The sequence below is a fragment of the Erythrolamprus reginae genome, chromosome 1, assembly GCF_031021105.1.
Source record: "Erythrolamprus reginae isolate rEryReg1 chromosome 1, rEryReg1.hap1, whole genome shotgun sequence".
Lineage (NCBI taxonomy): Eukaryota > Metazoa > Chordata > Lepidosauria > Squamata > Dipsadidae > Erythrolamprus > Erythrolamprus reginae.
The window spans coordinates 92,171,012-92,191,497 of NC_091950.1; the positions used below are offsets into that span (position 1 = coordinate 92,171,012).

The 20,486-nt window shown below is 40.2% G+C and overlaps 1 protein-coding gene across 5 annotated transcripts in view; it reads right to left on the reverse strand.

Moving 5' to 3' along the window:
• TMEM229B (transmembrane protein 229B) overlaps positions 1–20,486 on the reverse strand; it is a 63,983-nt gene that overhangs the window by 23,103 nt on the left and 20,394 nt on the right. The gene's annotated exons all lie outside the window — the stretch shown is intronic.

Sequence of the window (20,486 nt, forward strand, 5' to 3'; positions counted from 1 at the left end):
CAAAGAAGTCAATTCAGCCATCTTAACAACTTTTATTGTCTTCACCAACCATTCTTCCATGGTGGGTACTGTCGAATCTTTCCATCTTTGTCCATATAATAATCTTGCTTAAGTTATCATGCACACAAAAACAAAACTCCATACGGTTTTTACAACTGCTTGCCTATCAATCCCAAAATTAATTGCATGTTGGTCTTTTAAATTCTCTGAAGCGGAGTATGTATTTGAATCCAGAATTTTCTAACATTTTATATATCCACAAAACATACTCTGGTGACATATGGGTATTCCTGGTCATAAAAAGGGTTGGCCAATTTTACGAGCCTTTTTGTGGTGAAACATAGATACGGTAGAAACATAGAATATTGATGGTAGAAAAAGACCTCATGGTCCATCTAGTCTTTCCCCTATACTTTTTCCTGTATTTTATCTTAGGATGGATATATGTTTATCCCAGGCATGTTTAAATTCAGTTACTGTTGATTTACCAACCAACTTCCGTTTGTTCCCAAGCATCTACTACTCTTTCAGTAAAATAATATTTTCTCACGTTGCTTCTGATCTTTCCCCCAACTAACCTCAGATTGTACCCCCTTGTTCTTATGTTCACTTTGAAGATTAAGTGAACATTGTGACCATAAAGTGGCTGCAGCAATCATTAAGTGAATACCATGGTCATTTAAGCGAATGTACACTATGAACATGGTTTAGCTGAAAATAAGTGCCAGTTTTTGGCAAAGCGAATGTAAAATGCAGTTACATGACTGCAGGATGCTGCAAACAGCCATAAATGTGATGGTAAAAATTCTCTTTAAGATTATAGCACCGTGTACATTTCAATCTCTTCAGCCACATATTTTTCCACCGCTCCATCTGTATCCTGTATTAGAACAAAAAACTTTAGCCCATTTTATTATTCATTCTTTCACTTGTTTTTCTTCTATTTCAATTTTTAATAAGAGTTTAGCAACTACACGTTCATCATTTGTACCCCATTCTGTTTGAAACTCATTTGTACAATGTTCAAAGCCACACGTCCTTTTGTCTGTTTTGATTTTTTCTATAATTGTAAATAGGAAACATTGGCAACTATATACCTCTGCTACCAGTTCTCTTCTTAATTTTATGTTACATTTACCTTGACAAAATGTTAGTATCCCAACAAGTTATGACAACAGTGGACAAAAAGAGCTCCATTAATATGGTTGCAAGAGGGATCAATTTAGGGAGAATACTCGGAACAAACCAAGAAATAAAAAAAGCAGCAATAGAAAGCGCTCAGGCAGTAATAGTTTTGGGTGGGAAGGATGTGACAAAATGGACAATGCAAAATTGGTATCGGTACATGGTGGACCATATTCAATTTGAAATTATGGAAAAAAGGATAAATTTGGATAATGAAACTGAGTTGGGACAGCTGATGGGACAGTGGGACAAGGTAAGACGATATATGACGAGCAGAATCCAAGACCAAGCTACAAGAAATAAATTGGAATCACTCTATAATATGTAAACAGATATATTGCTCTTGGGTTAAGTGGACTATACAAGAAACACCCCCAATTTGGTGGTGGGGAATGTCTGTGTGTCAGGGTGGTGGGCACAATTCACTATGCACTGTTTTATGTTGTGTGATATAAAAATGGTTAAAAATCAATTAAAAATATTTAAATTAAAAAACAAACAAACCAAGAATTCTTACCTGGCTGGATCTATTACTTTTGACGATTTGGTCAGTCACTCAATAGCAGTTAGTAAGATTTAGTAAGGTTTGTTGAACTATTATCTCCAACCCATGACACAGTTGCAATTTTTTGGATGCATATTACTCCAGGGTCTACTAACTAATCCCTTCTCATTCATTCTCTCTCTCTCTCTCTCTCTGTGTGTGTGTGAGAGAGAGAGAGAGAGAGAGAGGGAGGGAGGGAAGGAGAGAGATACATTTCTGATTTTGTTCCATTTAAAATATCAAACCACATGCATCAACCATGACTGATGGTGTCCAGAAAGGATGGTGCCTATCCTCTGAAACTGCAGACCACATCATTTTTCAGTAGCATCTATGCCTCTCATAATTGCAAGATATAAAAAGTAACAACAGCAAATCCTCTTAGTGGACCGCTTTGTGAAATGTGACCTTGACTTTGATCCTAGCTTTTGAATCTTATTGTAGACTGGCTCTCCGCTAGATAATATGACATGTGATATGGCATCTTAAGAGTAGGGCACATTTAATACCACTAACTCTCCAAATGAAACATACATTGTTGGAGTGGATTTAGTTTAACCATGTTCCCAATCAAATTATGTCTGCATTTACCATATATAAGAAGGGGGAGCAATAGATACAACTGCAGTCATACTATGAAATACAATTGTGCTGTGTTAAATATAATTAAACTTACATTGCCATCCTGAACTGACTGATGAACAGTTATGGTGGATGTCTTCTCTGTGCCTGCCCCAAGACAATGTCTTTCAACTTTATTCTGAATTAATTTTAAGTGGCTCTACGGTTAGTCTTACTTAATTAATTTCAGTGAGTTTTGAATGCAACTCTTATGTGCAGGTACAATATATACCAGTAACCTCCTGTTGTTCCTTGGAACAAACTACAAGGGGAAAGTCTATCAGTGCTGTCTTCTGGAAATGTCTTCTTATGCTTCAGAAATTAAAATCAAGTGCAAAAAAATAGTTTGAATTAGTCTTACAACAGGAAGGGAGTACTTTTCAAGCTTGGGAATCTCCTCCCTCCTGAGCCTAACTGCTTTCTACACTTAATCAGAATTGTAAAAATGGGACAAAAACTAGATATTTGCAATGTGTGGTTATGATTGTAATATTGATTGTTGATTGTGTAATATTGCTTGTTTTTTAAGATTATGGGTTTTAGCCATAGTTTTAATTATTAGATTTGTACTTATATTGTTTTATTGTTGTTGTGAGCTGCCCCGAGTCTTCGGAGAGGAGCGACATACAAATCTAATAAATTATTTGTTATCTGTTTGCATGTGTGGTTATGATTGTAATATTGATTGTTGATTGTGTAATATTGCTTGTTTTTTTTAAAGATTATGGGTTTTAGCCATAGTTTTAGTTATAAGATTTGTACTTATATTGTTTTATTGTTGTTGTGAGCTGCCCTGAGTCTTCGGAGAGGGGCAGCATACAAATCCAATAAATTATATTATTATTATTATTTATTTATTAGTATTATTATTATTATTATTAATAATAATAATTCTAACCCAGCATCTCTTTCTCCTTTCATTTCATTAAAACAACATTGAACATTCCAATTGCAGAATTATTATTTTTGGGGTGGTTTGGTTTTAAAATGTTGTATGGGTAGGTGGGATGGCTTTTGCCCTTGTTTTTTGAGGACACAGCCAATTCCAACTTATTCCAAGGGCTTTTTATACCTAGGACCATGATAGCGAACCTATGGCACGCATGTCACAGATGGTACGCAGAGTCCTCTCTGCGGGAATGCAAGCTGTTATCCCGCCTCAGCTGCACTGCGCATACACGCGCGCCTCTTGCTCGCCACCTGGTTTTTCGGTCTCTACCACACATGCGCGGGGCGGGGTGCATGCTGGAGACATGTGTGCATGCACAGGGATGAGGTGCAGGTTCAGGGGTCACACTTGCATGCATGGGGGTGTGGGAGAGTTGTGTACACAGGTTTATGTGTGCATGCACAGGGTGGGGTGCACATGGGAGGTCACGCATGCATGCACGGGAATGGGGCACATGCAGGGGGTTACACACAGGGGTGGGAGCATGCGGGAATCACATACACATCACAGGGGTGGGGCCCACCTGGGTGTATGTGTGCATGCACACTTTTGGCACTCAGCAGCAAAAAGGATAAGCCATCACTGACCTAGGAAATAGGTTAGCCATAGCTAGACTACTTTTGCTGCCAAAAATTTGGAAGACATTTGCATTTTTGCACTGGTGAAACTATACTGTCGCTTATATCTACTTCATTTCTGGAGATGTGTTGTTATTACTTATTCCATTTACATCCCATCTTTTCATCAATGGAGCACAAAAGATGACTAAGAATAAAAGAAAACAATTAAAGGAATAAAATCTTATAAAAAATACTTAAAATTATTAACACATTCAAATGGCATGTACTGTCAAATGGCTCACATTTTCAGTAGCTAATGTCACAGTAAGAATGGGTTAGCTTCAGAACGATGAATATCAGAAGAATACAAGATGTTCCATATAGTGAAATATAAAGCTAATGCCTTGATTCCTCTTATGTTCATCCTCTTATTCTTGTTGAAAAACCTCATTTGCTTTCAACTCAAAATTGGATTGGCTAGATTTTTTTAAATTTAGCAAATCTTTTAAAAATACTATCGTTATAATACTTTATGAAATCAAGATATGCTGTTTGAGATGGTGTTCATATGATTCTTCAAATTTACATTTTCTCTCAGAGTAATCGGCATATTAGAAATTAGGAATGGAACAAATGTTAATTGGTGTTCTCAGTGTTATTTGTCTATGCATTGTTTATTAGCTAATTCACATTTTATTGGATAATAAAATTAAAAATAGTCTGTGCATTCATTATCTGTTTTTTTTTATGCCAGCTAAAACCTAGGAAAATGAGTAAACCAGAACTTCATTTGATAATAAAATGCAACCACATATTGCTTTTAGTCAGAGACAGCAAAATCCAGTTGCATTTGATTATTGGATATATTTTTAAAATGTTTATAGAAGTCTGATTATTCTTCTGCTATTTTTGGAATAGCTAAAAGGAAGATAATGACTAAAAGAATGAGGAAGACCATAGCTCAACCTCTTATGCTTTGCATGCAAAAGGTCCCAGTTTAATCCCTGGTACTTCCAGAATTAGAAAACCTTTTTGGCAGACAATCTGCAAAGTTTGTTGATTATTACCAGAACTTTATCCATTACATCAATACTCGGGGTAAGGCAATAATAATCATTGGATGATAATTTGATGCTGCAAATTATTCATGTACTAGACAAGCAAGGACATTTCAGAAAAGCACCTCTTAGTGGAAGAGACTGAGTGGGCCATTTTTCCTATCAACTGCCCTGTGATCCTCAGGGATCACAAACGATCCAAACCCCAATTTCCTTTGATACCCCAGCCACAAGAAAGGGATATGCAAGACTCACTAGAGGTTCAAACTTGTATAGAAGGCTGGAATTAACCTAAGGATCACATGAAATTATGTAAGGACTACAAAATCTCCACTTCTGGAATAAATAGATGCATATTTATGAGTCACATTCTGTCAAGGACCTTTGTGTACTCATTTTAAGAGATCTAAGCTCCAGAGCTCACCGTAACAACATTGCTAAAAGGCATTAAGCGGATTTTTCAACCTTATTGAGCCGGGGTGGCGCAGCAGGTAGAGTGCTGTACTGCAGGCCACTGAAGCTGACTGTAGATCTGAAGGTCAGCGGTTCAAATCTCATCACCGGCTTAAGGTTGACTCAGCCTTCCATCCTTCCGAGGTGTGTAAAATGAGGTCCCGGATTGTGGGGGCAATAGGTTGGCTCTGTTGGAAAGTGCTATTGCTGACATGTTGTAAGCCACCCTGAGTCTAAGGAGAAGGTCGGCATAAAAATTGAATGAATAAATAAATAAATACATACATACATACATACATACATAAATTTTACAAAGTTTTCTCTCTGATAATGTTACACTTCTAACTAGGGCATACAAAACCTTTGCCAGACCTATCCTTGAATACTGTTCACCTGCTGGACCCATACTGTATTTTGGATATTAATACATTAGAGAGACCCCAGAGGTATTTTACAAGAGTACTCAACTACTCTGCTCACAATAAATTCCTAATTCCAATTTTAGGCCTGGATAACCTGGAACTATCCAGTCTACATTCCGACCTATGCTTAGTATACAAGATCATCTACTTAATATCCTACCTGTTGATGACTACTTTAATTTCAAACACAATAACACCAGGGCTATCGATAGATACAAACTAAACGTAATCTGCTCTAATCTTGCCTGCAGGAAATACAACTTCTACAATCGAGTAGTAAATGTCTGGAACACTTTATCTGATCCTGTTGTTAGTTTCTGTAACCCCCATATCTTTTACCTTAAACTGCCTACCATGGACCTTACATGTTTCTTAATAGCTCCCTAAGGGGGTGTGAATAAGCGCACGAGCATGTCTACCGTTCCTGTCCTACTGTACCCATTTGTAGGTACTCATTTTATGAGTTTATGGCTATGATTTGCTTCTTTATATCCATCTATTTGTGCCATTTGTTCATGTGTCCTGTTTCCTTGCACTTGTTGACAAACAAACAAATAATATGTTACACGCTCATTCATTCATTTCAGTACATAAATGGCCACCCATATTAGAAGCCCAGCTCTTAGGATTGTACATCTGGTGAGCCACCCAGAGTTTTATTTGAAGATGGGCAGCTATACAAATGTAATAAAATAAATGAAAGGAATAAACTCTAAGTGGTTCAGAACAGGTATGAGATCCCAAACATGATACAAGAATGACAGAGGGGGGGAAAACCCTGCACACAAAATAAAAGCAGAAACAAAAATCTTTTTTGGTAGCACAATCTATCTTTTTCAATGCAACCTACACCCTTTCTTCCAGCTCTGATTTAATGCTATTCGAGTGCTTGAGAGAAGAACTGGTTCTTTAAGGCTTTAGATGTGACTTATCTAAATGGAGCATAGGTAATTTAACAGAATATCTCCGGGACCGCCTTCTGCTGCACGAATCCCAGCGACCAGTTAGGTCCCACAGAGTTGGCCTTCTCCAGGTCCCGTCGACTAAACAATGCCGTTTGGCGGGACTCAGGAGAAGAGCCTTCTCTGTGACGGCCCCGACCCTCTGGAACCAACTCCCCCCGGAGATTAGAATTGCCCCCACCCTCCTTGCCTTTCGTAAACTCCTTAAAACCCACCTCTGCCGTCAGGCATGGGGGAATTGAGACATCTCCCTCGGGTCTATACAGTTTGTGCATGTATGTTTGTGTGTATGTTTTACTTTTTAATAAGGGGTTTTTAGTGACTTTTAATTATTAGATTTGTTATACTGTTTTATTATTGCTGTGAGCTGCCCCGAGTCTATGGAGAGGGGCGGCATACAAATCTATGCCAGTCGGGCAGAATCCAATGTGGTGAGTGAGGCTGAGATATTCCACATTGGCATAACAAAGGCGTCCAGGCACTTGGTTATCTGGGTGGTTTTATCTATATTTCTTTTGAGCTTTTTGTAGTCAACAAAGTGAATAGGGTCTTAGCCCCCTGTGGTTTAAATCTATGTCTTTTAGGCAGCTGGGCAGGATATGCATACTTAAGAAGAGAGTAAAGCTGGGTAGCTTTTTGAAACGTCTTTTTGAAGACGTTTCCTTGGATCCAATGGTTTTCTATAACTTCTGCTCAATCTTCCCTTTTGAGTATCAGATTCCTATAGGAATGTTGTCTGGAATGGAGATGGGCACTTCCAGAATGTGATCAACAAACAAATAATAAAAGTTTATTATCTTTATTGGGATTTATTATTTATTCGATTTTTATGCCGCCCTTTTCCTTAGACTCAGGGCGGCTTACAACATGTTAGCAATAGCACTTTTTAACAAAGCTGGACTATTGCCCCCACAATCCGGGTCCTCATTTTACCCACCTCGGAAGGATGGAAGGCTGAGTCAATCTTGAGCCGGTGATGAGATTTGAACCGCTGACCTTCAGATCTACAGTCAGCTTCAGTAGCCTGCAGTACAGCACTCTACCTGCTGCGCCACCCCGTCTCTCTCTCTCTTTTTGATCAGGGAAAATGTGTTCCTCCTTATTCATTTTGACCTCTTAGTGATCCTCAATACCATCACCTAGGGCATGGATAGGCAAAGTTGGCTTTTCTATGACTTGTGGACTTCAATTCCTAGAATTCCTGAGCCAATCATGCTAGCTCAGGAATTCTGGGAGTTAAGTCCACATGACATAGAAGACCCAGCTTTGTCTAACCCTGACCTGGGGCATCTTTCTGGGCCATCTGCAGTGGTTAGGAGTTGGGGGGGATAGCTCTTGGTTCTTGCTCCTGAGTGGACAATTTCTTAGACATAATTTTTATAATTATTGGGAAACAACATTTGAAGCCAGTGTCATAATTGAGGTTATTCCAGGATATCTCACAATAGTGTTTCCTGCCACGCTATTTAACATTTTTATGAGTGTGCCAACAAAGGCCATAAGCTGATATGGGTGAGCTACAATCAGTACACTGTTATCTTGTTATCCTAAGCTGAACTAAAGATGCCATGGAAAGCTTGAAATGGTGCCAGGTGGTTTTCCGGATCTGAATGGGTCAACAAAAACTCCTACTCCTGCAGTAAACATCCAGACCTGATAATAGCCATTTTGATGGGGTTGTTCTTCCCTGGAAAAAATTGGGGACCCTCCTGGATTCACAGCTATTGCTTAAATAGTAGTAGAAGCCACGGCCAGGGAGGTCTTGCCCTGGTTTTCTAGTGTTCCAGTAATTGCTACAATCACCATCAGACAGAATTACTATTATGTGCTCTACATTAGGGTGACTTATGAGCGGACTCAGAATCTACTACAGGTCCAGAATGTTTTGGTGAGAGTAATCATAGGTCAGGCTCATCATTGAGAGATAAAATCTCTCCTGAAGTCAATGTACTGTCTGCCAATAAATTTATGGACCCAAATCAATTATACTGATGAGTTACTTATGAGGCTTATAATATAAAGTCTTGTGAGTGTAGCAGGGGTACATTACGAAGTGCTTTATCAGAAGCAAACTTGCCCATCAAATTAAATCAGCTCTTGAAGACTTAAGGTGGTAACGAACATTTTCCTCTAGATCAAAATGACCCCAGGAAAGGGTTGAGTCCAGGTGGGTGGACATTGGATGTCCTTGCTTTGTGGCTGCATCACCCCTCCCAAGTTCCCATCAACATCAGGCCTTTTTTAGATAGTGTGGCAAGCCGTTAATTTATCACCAACTTCTGCACTGGCTTGACAAAGGTCCAATAAATTAGATAAGGACCTTTCCAGGCAGCACAATGGATTGTGTTCAAGAAGGATTCCAAGTTTACCACATCAGGCCAATTTAATACACAGGCATATTCTGTCATCTCAGCGCCAGCTTTATCCTGTATCTGTGTACTCTATCAATCAACTCAAATAGATAGCTAGGCAGTTCCAAGTTTGGCTCTATTACTGGGCTATAAACTTTCTGATAACAGCTGATAATCGAATGAATAATGAGCCAGAGCCCTATGGTTTGCCTTGAAATTTGAGTCATCAGCAGGAGAAAAGCAGAATAGGAGATTGCTTGCACACATCCAGGGTTCAAGCATTGCAGAACTCCACAAGCCTGCCCAAATATCAAATTGAAGGCCCAGATGCAAGGTGGGAAGCAAGTTGTTTCCAGTGGAGCAACAAAGACACGAGGATTTCTCTATGTAATTCCAGCTGCTGGTATTGCTATTAAAATGCATTGCTTTCCCATATTTTCAGAGAGGCATGCTGAATATCTTTGCTCGGTCCTTTATTGCTGATGGTTTATTGCTGTAAGAGGATGAGGTCCATTCTTTTTGGAATCAGATTTCTCAGGCTCAATGTCTCCTAGAGTGGCTGCTGGTGTATAATTGTCTTCTGACTCTTCAGGTTGTTCCTCTCTCAGGTCTATGTCTTCAGCCTCTAACTCATAAAATTCAGACAAGCCATAACAGTAAAATGTCTTTTAAAATAATTATTCTCTCTCCTCATCAAAGAGAACAGAACAGAAGAATAGAACAGAACAGCAGAGTTGGAAGGGATCTTGGAGGTCTTCTAGTCTAACCCCCTGCTTAGGCTGGAAACCCTACACCACTTCAGACGAATAGTTATCCAACATCTTCTTAAAAACTTCCGGTGTTGGAGCATTCACAACTTCTAGGGCAAGCTGTTCCACAAATTAATTGTTCAAATTGAAATTTCTCCTTAATTCTAAGTTGCTTCTCTCCTTGATTAGTTGCCACCCACTGCTGCTTCTTCTACCCTCAAGTGTTTTGACCCCTATGACAATCATTAAGTGTTGTACCACATGATTCTTGACAAATGTATCCTTTTCTTTTATGTACACTGAGAGCATATGCACCAAGACAAATTCCTTGTGTGTCCAATCACACTCGGCCAATAAAAAATTCTATTCTATTCTAGCTTCTGCTGCAGATAGGACAAACCCTAATAATAAAGGTCATCCACTGAAGAATCAAACAATTAGGATCTCCATTTACACACCTTCTTCTGTCCTTAGGTGGAGACTTTTCCTGCTCATATCTCTATATTTGAGGTGGAGGTTACCTGGACATTCCTTTGCTAACTATTGTTTATAGTCTCTCTCTCTCTCCCCCAAGCCAGCCTTGCAAGCTTTAGTCCAAGCACACCCCAACAGAGAGCTAATTCAGTAACAGAAATCAAAGAGAGAAATTGTGTTTTCAGGTAGCCATCTATACTTTGACACAGTGGAGAAATCCATTTTTTTTTACTAGCATTTCTGTGGCCATGGCTTAGAGGGCATGGTATGGTTTGATGGGCATGGCAGGGGAAGGATATTGCAAAATCTCCATTTCCACCTTACCTTTGCCCGTTCTCTGAACTACTCAAAATTTCCACTACTGGTTCTCCAGAACCTGTCAGAACCTGCTGGATTTCACCCCTGCTTTGAAGGTATATAAGAAACACCAGCCAGTTTAGAATAAGGACAGTCAAATGTCCACAATGTTAAAAGTACCAATGCACCTTTTGTCATTTTTATTCTACCCAGGATTTTCTGATCTATGGATTTGCCATCTTACAATTTACTTGTGAGATCCCCATCCCTCTCTGTTCAATCAGTTCCTAAACAGATGAGCATATGAGAAGGTTGCCCATGATTGTTGTTTTTCTTGATATATCACCAAACAGAAGCAAAAAGAGAGCAGATGGACCATTAAAAAACAGAGCATCTGCCTTCTGGTTTTAGAGACCTGGATCACTTCCCAACATTTTCCCTCTGTAAGTAGTAAACCTTCTGTGGCCTCTTTTCTTCTCTACATAGATAGATGTGGACTTCATAATCCCTCAAGACTGTGTGCAGTCCTACTTGGTTCAGTTACCAAGTTATCAACTATTCCATGAGTCAGCCCCAGACCACTTATATAGGGACCAAAATGGGGACAATTTTCCTATGTCATACATAGGAATGAGCCCTGCCCCAAGTAAATTTCCATATCTGAAATAAGTACAGTGATACCTTGTCTTACGAACTTAATTGCTTCTAGGACATGGTTCATAAGGTGAAAAGTTCATAAGATGAAACAAAGTTTCCGATAGGAATTAATGGAAAAGCGATTAATGCGTGCAAGCCCAAAATTAACCCCTTTTGCCAGCCGAAGCACCCGTTTTCGCGCTGGTGGGATTCCCCTGAGGTTCCCCTCCATGGGAAACCCCACTTCCAGATTTTGCGATGCTGCAGGAGAATCCCACCAGCGCGAAAATGGGAACTTCGGCTGGCAACGGAATCCGGAGGTGGGGTTTCCCAGCGAGGGAAGCCTCAGCAAAATTGCAGCATCGCAAATGCTGCGATTTCGCTGAGGCTTCCCTCGCTGGGAAACCCCACCTCCGGACTTCCGTTGCCAGCCGAAGCGCCCGTTTTCGCGCTGGTGGGATTCCCCTGCTGGGATTCCCCTGCAGCATAGCAAAATCCGGAGGTGGGGTTTCCCATGGAGGGGAGCCTCAAGGGAATCCCACCAGTGCGAAAACGGGCACTTTGGCTGGCAATGGAAGTCCGGAGGTGGGGCACCCCAGCGATGGCAGCCTCAGGGTTCGTAAGGTGAAAATAGTTCGGAAGAAGAGGCAAAAAAATCTTAAACCCCGAATTCATACCTCAAAAAGTTCGTATGACGAGGGGTTCGTAAGACGAGGTAGCACTATATATGGGTCTCTAGGTTTCATTCAAGCAGTAAAATTAACCGATGAAAACGTAATTCCAAGATATTTATAGTACTGTGGAATTTCCCACACACCTCCTTTTCCTGGGCCATTAATACAACATTAATTGGATAAAAATGTTACATTGATATAAAATGCAGTAAGGGTTGGACTCAAAGGCTGATTCTTTGGAATGTATCTTCCTAACACAGAGTGATTCACTCATACTTCAGGGCTGATCTGCAACTTGATGCCTTTCTTGTATGCTTTCTGGTAAATGATGTAAAAGAGTATTTTTGGGTATTGCTGCTCCTTCACAGGAGTAACAGCCCACTTGCATTTGCTGCAGCACCAAGCATGGGCAGGTCATTAGTGCAAGTTTGCTTACAACAAAACTGACTGAAGCCTCAGGACTCACCAACTGGTCTCTAAGATACTTGGTGACAGATAGTTGAACCAGTTGTCTGGAAGTACTCACCAGTTTTATCAAGGTCCTTAGCCAACCCTGGTGTTAAATTTCCATCCCAGTGCAGTTGCAAAGACAGGCGAAGTGCCAGCAAGTCTTTGCAGAAGAAAACAATATTTGGGAGAAGAAGAAAAGGCAGGGGGAGGGTAGATATTTAGCTTCTTTGAAAATGAAAAAGTCATTCTATATTAATTCACAGAAACTGAGAATCACCCACTGATCATTTCTAATTCTGTTATAGAATAGAATTTTATTGGCCAAGTGTGATTGGACACACTAGGAATTTTTCTTGGTGCATATGCTCTCAGCGTACACATATGCTAATTCTAATATATGCCGTTAAAATTCTAAGCCACAGTTTTCAGCTGTTCTGCTCCAAAAGTTGTTCTTTTTTATTCTTCCTACAAAAGCAGACTATCAATCCTTGGTCTTGAAAGCTTAGAACTACGACACCTAAAACACGATCTAAGTATTGCCCTCAAGATCATATGCTGCAACGCTCTACCTGTCAATGACTACTTCAGCTTCAACCGCAATAACACAAGAGCACGCAACAGATTCAAACTTAATATTAACCGCGCCAAACTTGACTGTAAAAAATATGACTTCAGCAACCGAGTTGTCGAAGCATGGAACTCATTACCCGACTCAGTAGTGTCAACCCCTAACCCCCAACATTTTCCCCTTAGACTACCCACGATTGACCTCTCCAGGTTCCTTAGAGGTCAATAAGGGGCGTGCATAAGTGCACCAGTGTGCCTTCCGTCCCCTGTCCAATTGTCTCTCCTTATCTCATTTATCTTTTCTTCCTTTTAAATTTGTTCACCTATACTTTTATATATTTTCTTCTATTCGTGTCTTTAGTTATATTACTACATATCTTTTCTCTTCAATGTGTATTATGTATTAGACTAAATAAATAAATAAATAAATAAATAAATAAATAAATAATCTTTTGTGGCTTAATATTAACCTGCCATTTTTGTTCCTGATGCGGAAGACCGAAGGGAGATGATGAAGCCACAAGCTGTCCATTACTAAACTGATGGCACAGGGCAAAATGAAGAGGAAATTGAATGTGCCATTAAAATATCCATCTAAACATCCCCAATCATAGAAAACAAAAAGATATAGCTGCTTAGAGTGTAATTTTCTTCCTTTATTCCCTGTTGGACATCCCTTGTAGTGGTGCCAAGACAGATCATCTGGAAGAGGAACTTGTCGCCGAGAGACAATAATGACTTCATGGTACAATCAATAGACTTCGTGATTCCAATAATTTGATTCTAATAATGATTTTCTGTCACATTGTTTATCTGTCATGGTCCACTATGCTTTCTTTGGGGCCAATCCACATTTCTAAGCCCAGTTTTTCTTCTGGGCTCATGCTTCCTTTCTCTTAATTTTCCCGGATGCACCATCCCATTTAGTTAAGCATTTCTTGATACCTTTACCCAAGCATGCTAAGGATTTCAGGAACTTCAGCTCTGATGATTTACTTTATTTTTTGGAGTATAAGACGTACCTTTATCCTCCTCCTAAAAGAGGCTGAAAATTTGGGGGATGTTACACTCTGAATGTAGCTTTTTCAAAGTTTTTATTCCCAGCCCTAACAAGGTGCTAATGCTCTTACCAGCTTGCAGGCTTTTTCCCCATTGCTAATAGTTCCAAATAATGTTTTTCCCAGCCCTAAATCTTTGCAGGCTTATTTTCATTGCTATTTGCTCTGAATAAGGTGTTTTTCAGCCCTAATCAGGGGATAAAATAATGTGCTGAAGCTGACCAGACTAAGGACGCTAGACAAATGAATATCTGGTAGGCAGATTTTTCCCTATTTTCCTCTCCAAAAACAAAGGTGTGTATTATACTCTCGTATGTCTTATATTCCGAAAAATGCAGTAATCATAATATTAGCACTTTTACAAATCTATTGCCTTGAAGATTTAAGAAAGATCTCGGAGATCTGTTATTTGAAGAGAGAAATACAAGTAGTCTTTGACTAACAAAACTTTGCTTAGTGACCAAAGTTACAACAGCACTGAAAAAAGATGACGTATGACTTTTCACACTTATGACTATTGCAGCATCCCCTCAGTCACAGGGTTTACAGTCAGACTGCTTGGCAACTGACTCACATTTATGACTGTTGCAATGTCCCAAGGTCATGTGATCCCCTCTTGCAACTTCCTGACCAGCAAAATGAACGAGAAACCAATTAACCTCTGTGTTTCAAATTTAACAACTGCAGTGATTTACTTAATAAATGTGGCAAGGACAGTCGTAAAATGGGGCAAACCTCGCTTAACAAATGTCTCACTTCGCTGTACAAATTTTGGGCTCAATTGTGGATGTAAGTTGAAACCTGTATAAGCAAAACTGTTAGGTTTCTATGTAGTTTTTCGCCTTTCTCCTAGCCCAGGTAAGAACTGAAAACAATTTGCTAAAGATGTGTGGGACTTCGTACGGACCATGTTAAGCTTCTTCTTTAGTTTCCTTTTCTTCAGTCCTTGTTAGTTCTGGTTTTCTTCAGATTCATTGACTTTTCAAGGAAGGCACCACTTCACTGCCCTCTATGTATTTTGAGTTCTATTTTTGCAATTCCCTAAAAATAGCTTAGGCCACTGCCAATTCTCTGTCAATGGCTTTGTTTACACTAAAACCTACCTCCTCTTCTGAACATAGGATCATAGAACTAGAAGGCTGGAAAGAACCTTGGAATTCTCCTAGTGTAACCTCCTGCGCAAGATAGGAGTCTTTATTCCATCCAGGACAAATGTGGCGCAGTGGTTAGAGTGCAGTATTGTAAGCTGCTTCTGCTGACTGCTGGCTGTAGTTCACCAGTTCAAATCTCACCAGGCTCAAGGTTGCCTCAGCCTTCCATCTTTCCGGGGTGGGTAAAATGAGGACCCAGATTGTTGGGGGCAATATATGCTGACTCTGTAAACCGCTTAGAGAGGGCTGTAAAGCACTGTGAAGCGGTATATAAGTCTGTAGGTCAGCGGTTCAAATATCATCACCGGCTCAAGGTTGACTCAGCCTTCCATCCTTCCGAGGTGGGTAAAATGAGGACCCAGATTGTGGGGGCAACACGCTGGCTTTGTTAAAACGTGCTATTGCTAACATGTTGTAAGCCGCCCTGAGTCTAAGGAGAAGGAAGGCATAAAAATTGGATGGATGGATGGATGGATGGATGGATGGATGGATGGATGGATGGATGGATGGATGGATAGATAGATAGATAGATAGATAGATAGATAGATAGATAGATAGATAGATAGATAGATAGATAGAGCATCCAAAAACATCAGGAGGCAAGCTGTTCCATTGACTAAATGTTCCCACTATCAGAAAGTTCCTCCTTTATTCCAGGTTGGATTTCACAGTGTCTTGCTTCCAACCTTTGCTTCTTGTCCTGCCTTCAGGTGCTTTGGAGAACAAATCAATCCCCTCTTCCTTTGACAGCTCTTTAAGACAGTTACCATGTCATCCTAAGCCTTCTCTTCATTAGGATAACCTTATCTAATTCCCTTAGCCATTCACCACATGGTTTGGCTTCCAAACCCTTTATCATCTTCCTTGTTCTTTTCTGAAGAGTTTCTAGGGTCTCGGCATCTTTTTTGTATCGTGGTGACCAGAATTGGTCATGCTGGCTACCACTAATCACCTTATTTATTTATAGGTACTCACAAATCGGCTGCTTGATTACCTTTTTTAGGTTTTCCCAGGAACTGATGTCAACTTATTGGTCTGTATAGTGATGATGTTCCTATTCTGATTTTGAAACTCTTACAACGCAACTGGAGTAGTCATCACCCTCCATGAATCTTTTAAGAAGTTGTGAACAGCTTGACAGTTGAATTATTTTTCACCCTTCTATAAAACATTATCAGTTCTAACAAGCTAATGTTAACTCTATTCAAATCTCAGCCAAAGCATTTTCCCAGGGAATTTTTCTTTTAAAAAACTACCCCTTGTTATTTGCTATTTTAACTCTACTGTTTCTTTCAACAAATTGAAAATCCCTCTCTCTATCTTTTCTTGGCCTATAATAGCTACTCACAGTGCAAACTGCTATTTTTCTGCAAAAACCTACAGTAAGAGGAAAAACCTGCATTGTTCTCCTTTAAGTTTCATCAGTTTTCTTGAGTGAATGTCTGCAATATGTCTAGTGTAATCTACCAAGAGTATCTCACTCGACTGCCAAATATCTTGGCACTTTTATGTCAGCTCGGTACATATTTACATTCTGCAGTTTCAACAAGGAGTGTTGCGTTTCCTTCTTGCAAAACATTTTAAAGAACATTATATTATTCCTTGTGCAGAGAATTAACAGCAATTCTCAATTCATATTTATAAAAAATATGTCTAAAAAGCTTCATACAGGTATTCCCCAATTTACAACACAATTGCGACCAGAACTTCCATCATGTAGCAACACGGTCATTAAGTGAGTTGCTCCTGATTTACGGTGCAATCTTTTTTGCCATATTCATTAAGTGAAGCACATAGCTGTCCCCACTGTCTTTGTCAGAGGATGGCTGAGATAGTCATAAATGGTGAACACATGACCTCGCGAGGCTGCAACCTTGGTAAATACATGCCAGTTACCAAGAGTCCAAATTTTGATCAAACGACCATAGATACTCTGTGACAGTCATAAGTATGAGGCTCAATCATAGGCAGTGAAGGGCTACCAAAATTTTTACTACCACACTGTGGGCGTGGCTTATGCAGGATGCCCTGCATTTTCTTTCAACTTCTTTCAGTGCAAATTGGGTGCTCTGGGGTGGAGCTCCATTTTCACTGCTCCACTGCATTCCCTACGCCCCTGCCCCGTCCCGGCAGCTGCCCACCCCTGATCATAGGTAACTTTAAGTGGTCAGTAAACAAAAGTTCGTAAGTTGAGGGTTACCTTTATTTGCTAATATGATTGAACTACTATGCAATGCTCAAGGAATTATATTTTAATTATTTTCTCAGCTAAATATTAAACATTTGGCGAATAACAAATTCCGTCCATTCCTACTGTATTGTAGTTAAAATATTTCTAATGTAAGTGATCCAAATCTTGTCCTCCTCGCTCTCAGCATGAGTAAGGCTTGATAATTTCTCTGCAAGATTGAATCATGAGAGTTGGCTACACCAAAAAGAAGTAATCAGCTGTAAGATCTTCAGTATTTGGAAAGGAAAGCAGGCCAAGAACTATAACTTTATAAGGCTTGCACATTTTAAAAATACAGTGGTACCTCTACTTAAGAACGCCTCTACTTAAGAACTTTTCTAGATAAGAACCGGATGTTCAAGATATTTTTACCTCTTCTTAAGAACCATTTTCTACTTAAGAACCCGAGCCCGGAAAAAATTCCCAGGAAATTTGAGAGCGGCCCAAAGGTCCGCCAGTTTCCTGCCATTCCCCCTTTAATCCCGGCCATCTCGGGCTTTTCTGAGCTGCCAGAGGAGCCTTTCAGTGGCGCTTAAGGAGTCCAGAGCAAACGAAGCATTTTCCTTTCTCTGGGTGCTTGGAGAGGGAATAAATCTCTTCCAGCGCCCAGAGAAAAAGAACACTCCCTTCACTCTGGGCAGCGACTGTCTTCCTCCTCTTCTTCCTCCTCCTCCTCCCACCCAAATTCTGAGCTTTTCTTTCCTAATGAGTTTGCACACATTATTTGCTTTTACATTGATTCCTATGGGAAAAATTTCTACTATTTTCTACTTAGGAACCTTGTCATGGAACGAATTAAGTTCTTAAGTAGAGGTACCACTGTAATATTAAAAGTCTAGGACAGTGATGGAGAAGCAAAAGGGTGTGTGTGGATGTGCTAGCAAACGTGCACATGCCCATACCCTTCCCTCCCCCCCACATGCACAACCTCCCCATGCTGTCCCCACACATGCGCAGACACACACACCCTTCCCACACATGCACACAGGCCTAACTGAAGGCTGGGATGTGAAAAAATGGCCAAACAGGCAAACCGTGAGTTCAGAAAAAAGAACTTCCGGTTTGCCCGTTGTGCTGTTTTTTGCATCTGGGGCTTCCGGAGGTTTCCCTGAACCTTCTGGAGTGCAGAAAGCAGCACAACGGGCAAACCGGAAGTTTGTTTTCCGAACTTCCGGTTTGTCCGTTGGGCGGTTTTTTTGCACTCTGGGGCTTCAGGGCAGAAAATCAGCTGGTCGTTATGCGCATGCACATGCTGGAGCTGACATAGGGCATTGTCTTGCGTGACCTCTGATATGGCTCCACGTGCCACCTGTGGCACACGTTCTATAAGTTCGCCATCATGGGTCTAGGACAGAGATAGGCAAAGTTGGCTCTTCTATGACTTGTGGACTTCAACTCCCAGAATTCCTGAGCCAATCATGCTAGCTCAGGAATTCTGGGAGTTGAAGTCCACATGTCATAGAAGAGCCAATTTTGCCTACCACTGGTCTAGGATATCATGGGACATTTTCCCACACTGTGCTCATATACCCATGTACACCAATAAACATATTAAATTCACAAATAATGACTAATGACGCATGCCCGGAACATCACATGTATCACTTGCCCATCCCCATGTTTCAGATACCTCTTCCATAGAGGGGCAGGAAGAATGAAGGGAGAACATCACAAGTTTTCCAACAAAGCCGGAGTGATGATAACATGCAACCACATGAGCTGTCTAGAGAGGAATGATATCTCAATTCTGTGGTGAATGACTAGCCAATGTGAGAAGAAAAATCCAAACCATACAGAAGGGATTCATGCATCACAGCCCAAGCAATAATAATAATTATACTAGGTAGAAAGAAAAGCTTTCTACTTTCACATAAGCCTCCACTCTGGAATGAGCATTTTGAAGCATGAAGAGGTTTTCCTCTTATCATTAAAGTTTTTATTTAACCATATGTTAAGATAAAATGTTAAAGATAAGAAGAAAAAAACAATCAGCATAAACTTTCTCTTAAGGTCATTCATTTTTGGCATTCCATTCAGTACAAGGTTACTAAAGTTATCCAACATCCAGGTGCCAGATTCTCTTTCCATAGGGCAAAGTTTTAAATTTCAACCTTATAGAAAACAAAAACATTATCCTACAATGACTTAATTTCCTGTAAAACATTCCATACCCTGTGGCTCTCCAGGCCTATCAGGACCTGGAGAGAAAATGGGACTTATTACAAAGGGACACCATAACCTAGAGGCAAGACAAGAAACAATGGATGGAAACTAATAAAGGGGAGAAGCAACCAAGAATGAAGGAGTAATTACATAACAGTGAGAACAATTTACCAGAGGAAGCGCTTGTGGATGCTCCATCACTAGAGACTTTTAAGAAGAGACTGGACAGTCATTTGTCTGGAATGGTAAAGGATCTCCTGCTTGAGCAGAGGGTTAGACTAGAAGACCTCCAAGGTCCCTACCGACTCTGTTATTCTGTAAAAGAGAATCAGACTAAACCTGATTTACTTTAGAAAACTTCCAAAATTCTAGTAATAAAGATACCCAAGTACCGTAGTCCATGATTCCCAAGTTTGCCTTCCTCTGAGAAGTTGATAATGGCACCTGTGAAATCAAATCCTACTGGCAGGTATTTTATTGTTAAATAAGATAACGTACAGTTTTCTCAACATGTCAGCATCCCAATGCATCATTCCCATAAGAAAATGGTATGAAGCAGTGGTGAAGTCCAATTTTTTTCCTGTGGGCATGGCTTGGTGGGTCTTGGTGGGTGTGGTGTCACTTGGTGGGCGTGACAGAGAAAGGATATTGCAAAATCTCCATTCCCTCTCCACTCTGGGACGAGCCAGATGTGGTGCTTGCCAGTTCTCCAAACTACTCAAAATTTCCACTACCGATTCTCCAGAATCTCCTGGATTTTACTCCTCGTATGAAGACTAATTGCTGTTTCCTGTGCTTCGAGGCAATTGTGATCATATTGTTCACCAACCACACTACTGATATCTCAAAAAACCCTACCAAAAAATAATTTGGGAACATATGAGGTACCTGTTACATTAACTTCTCAGAAGAAGCAGGAGGGTGTTCAAATA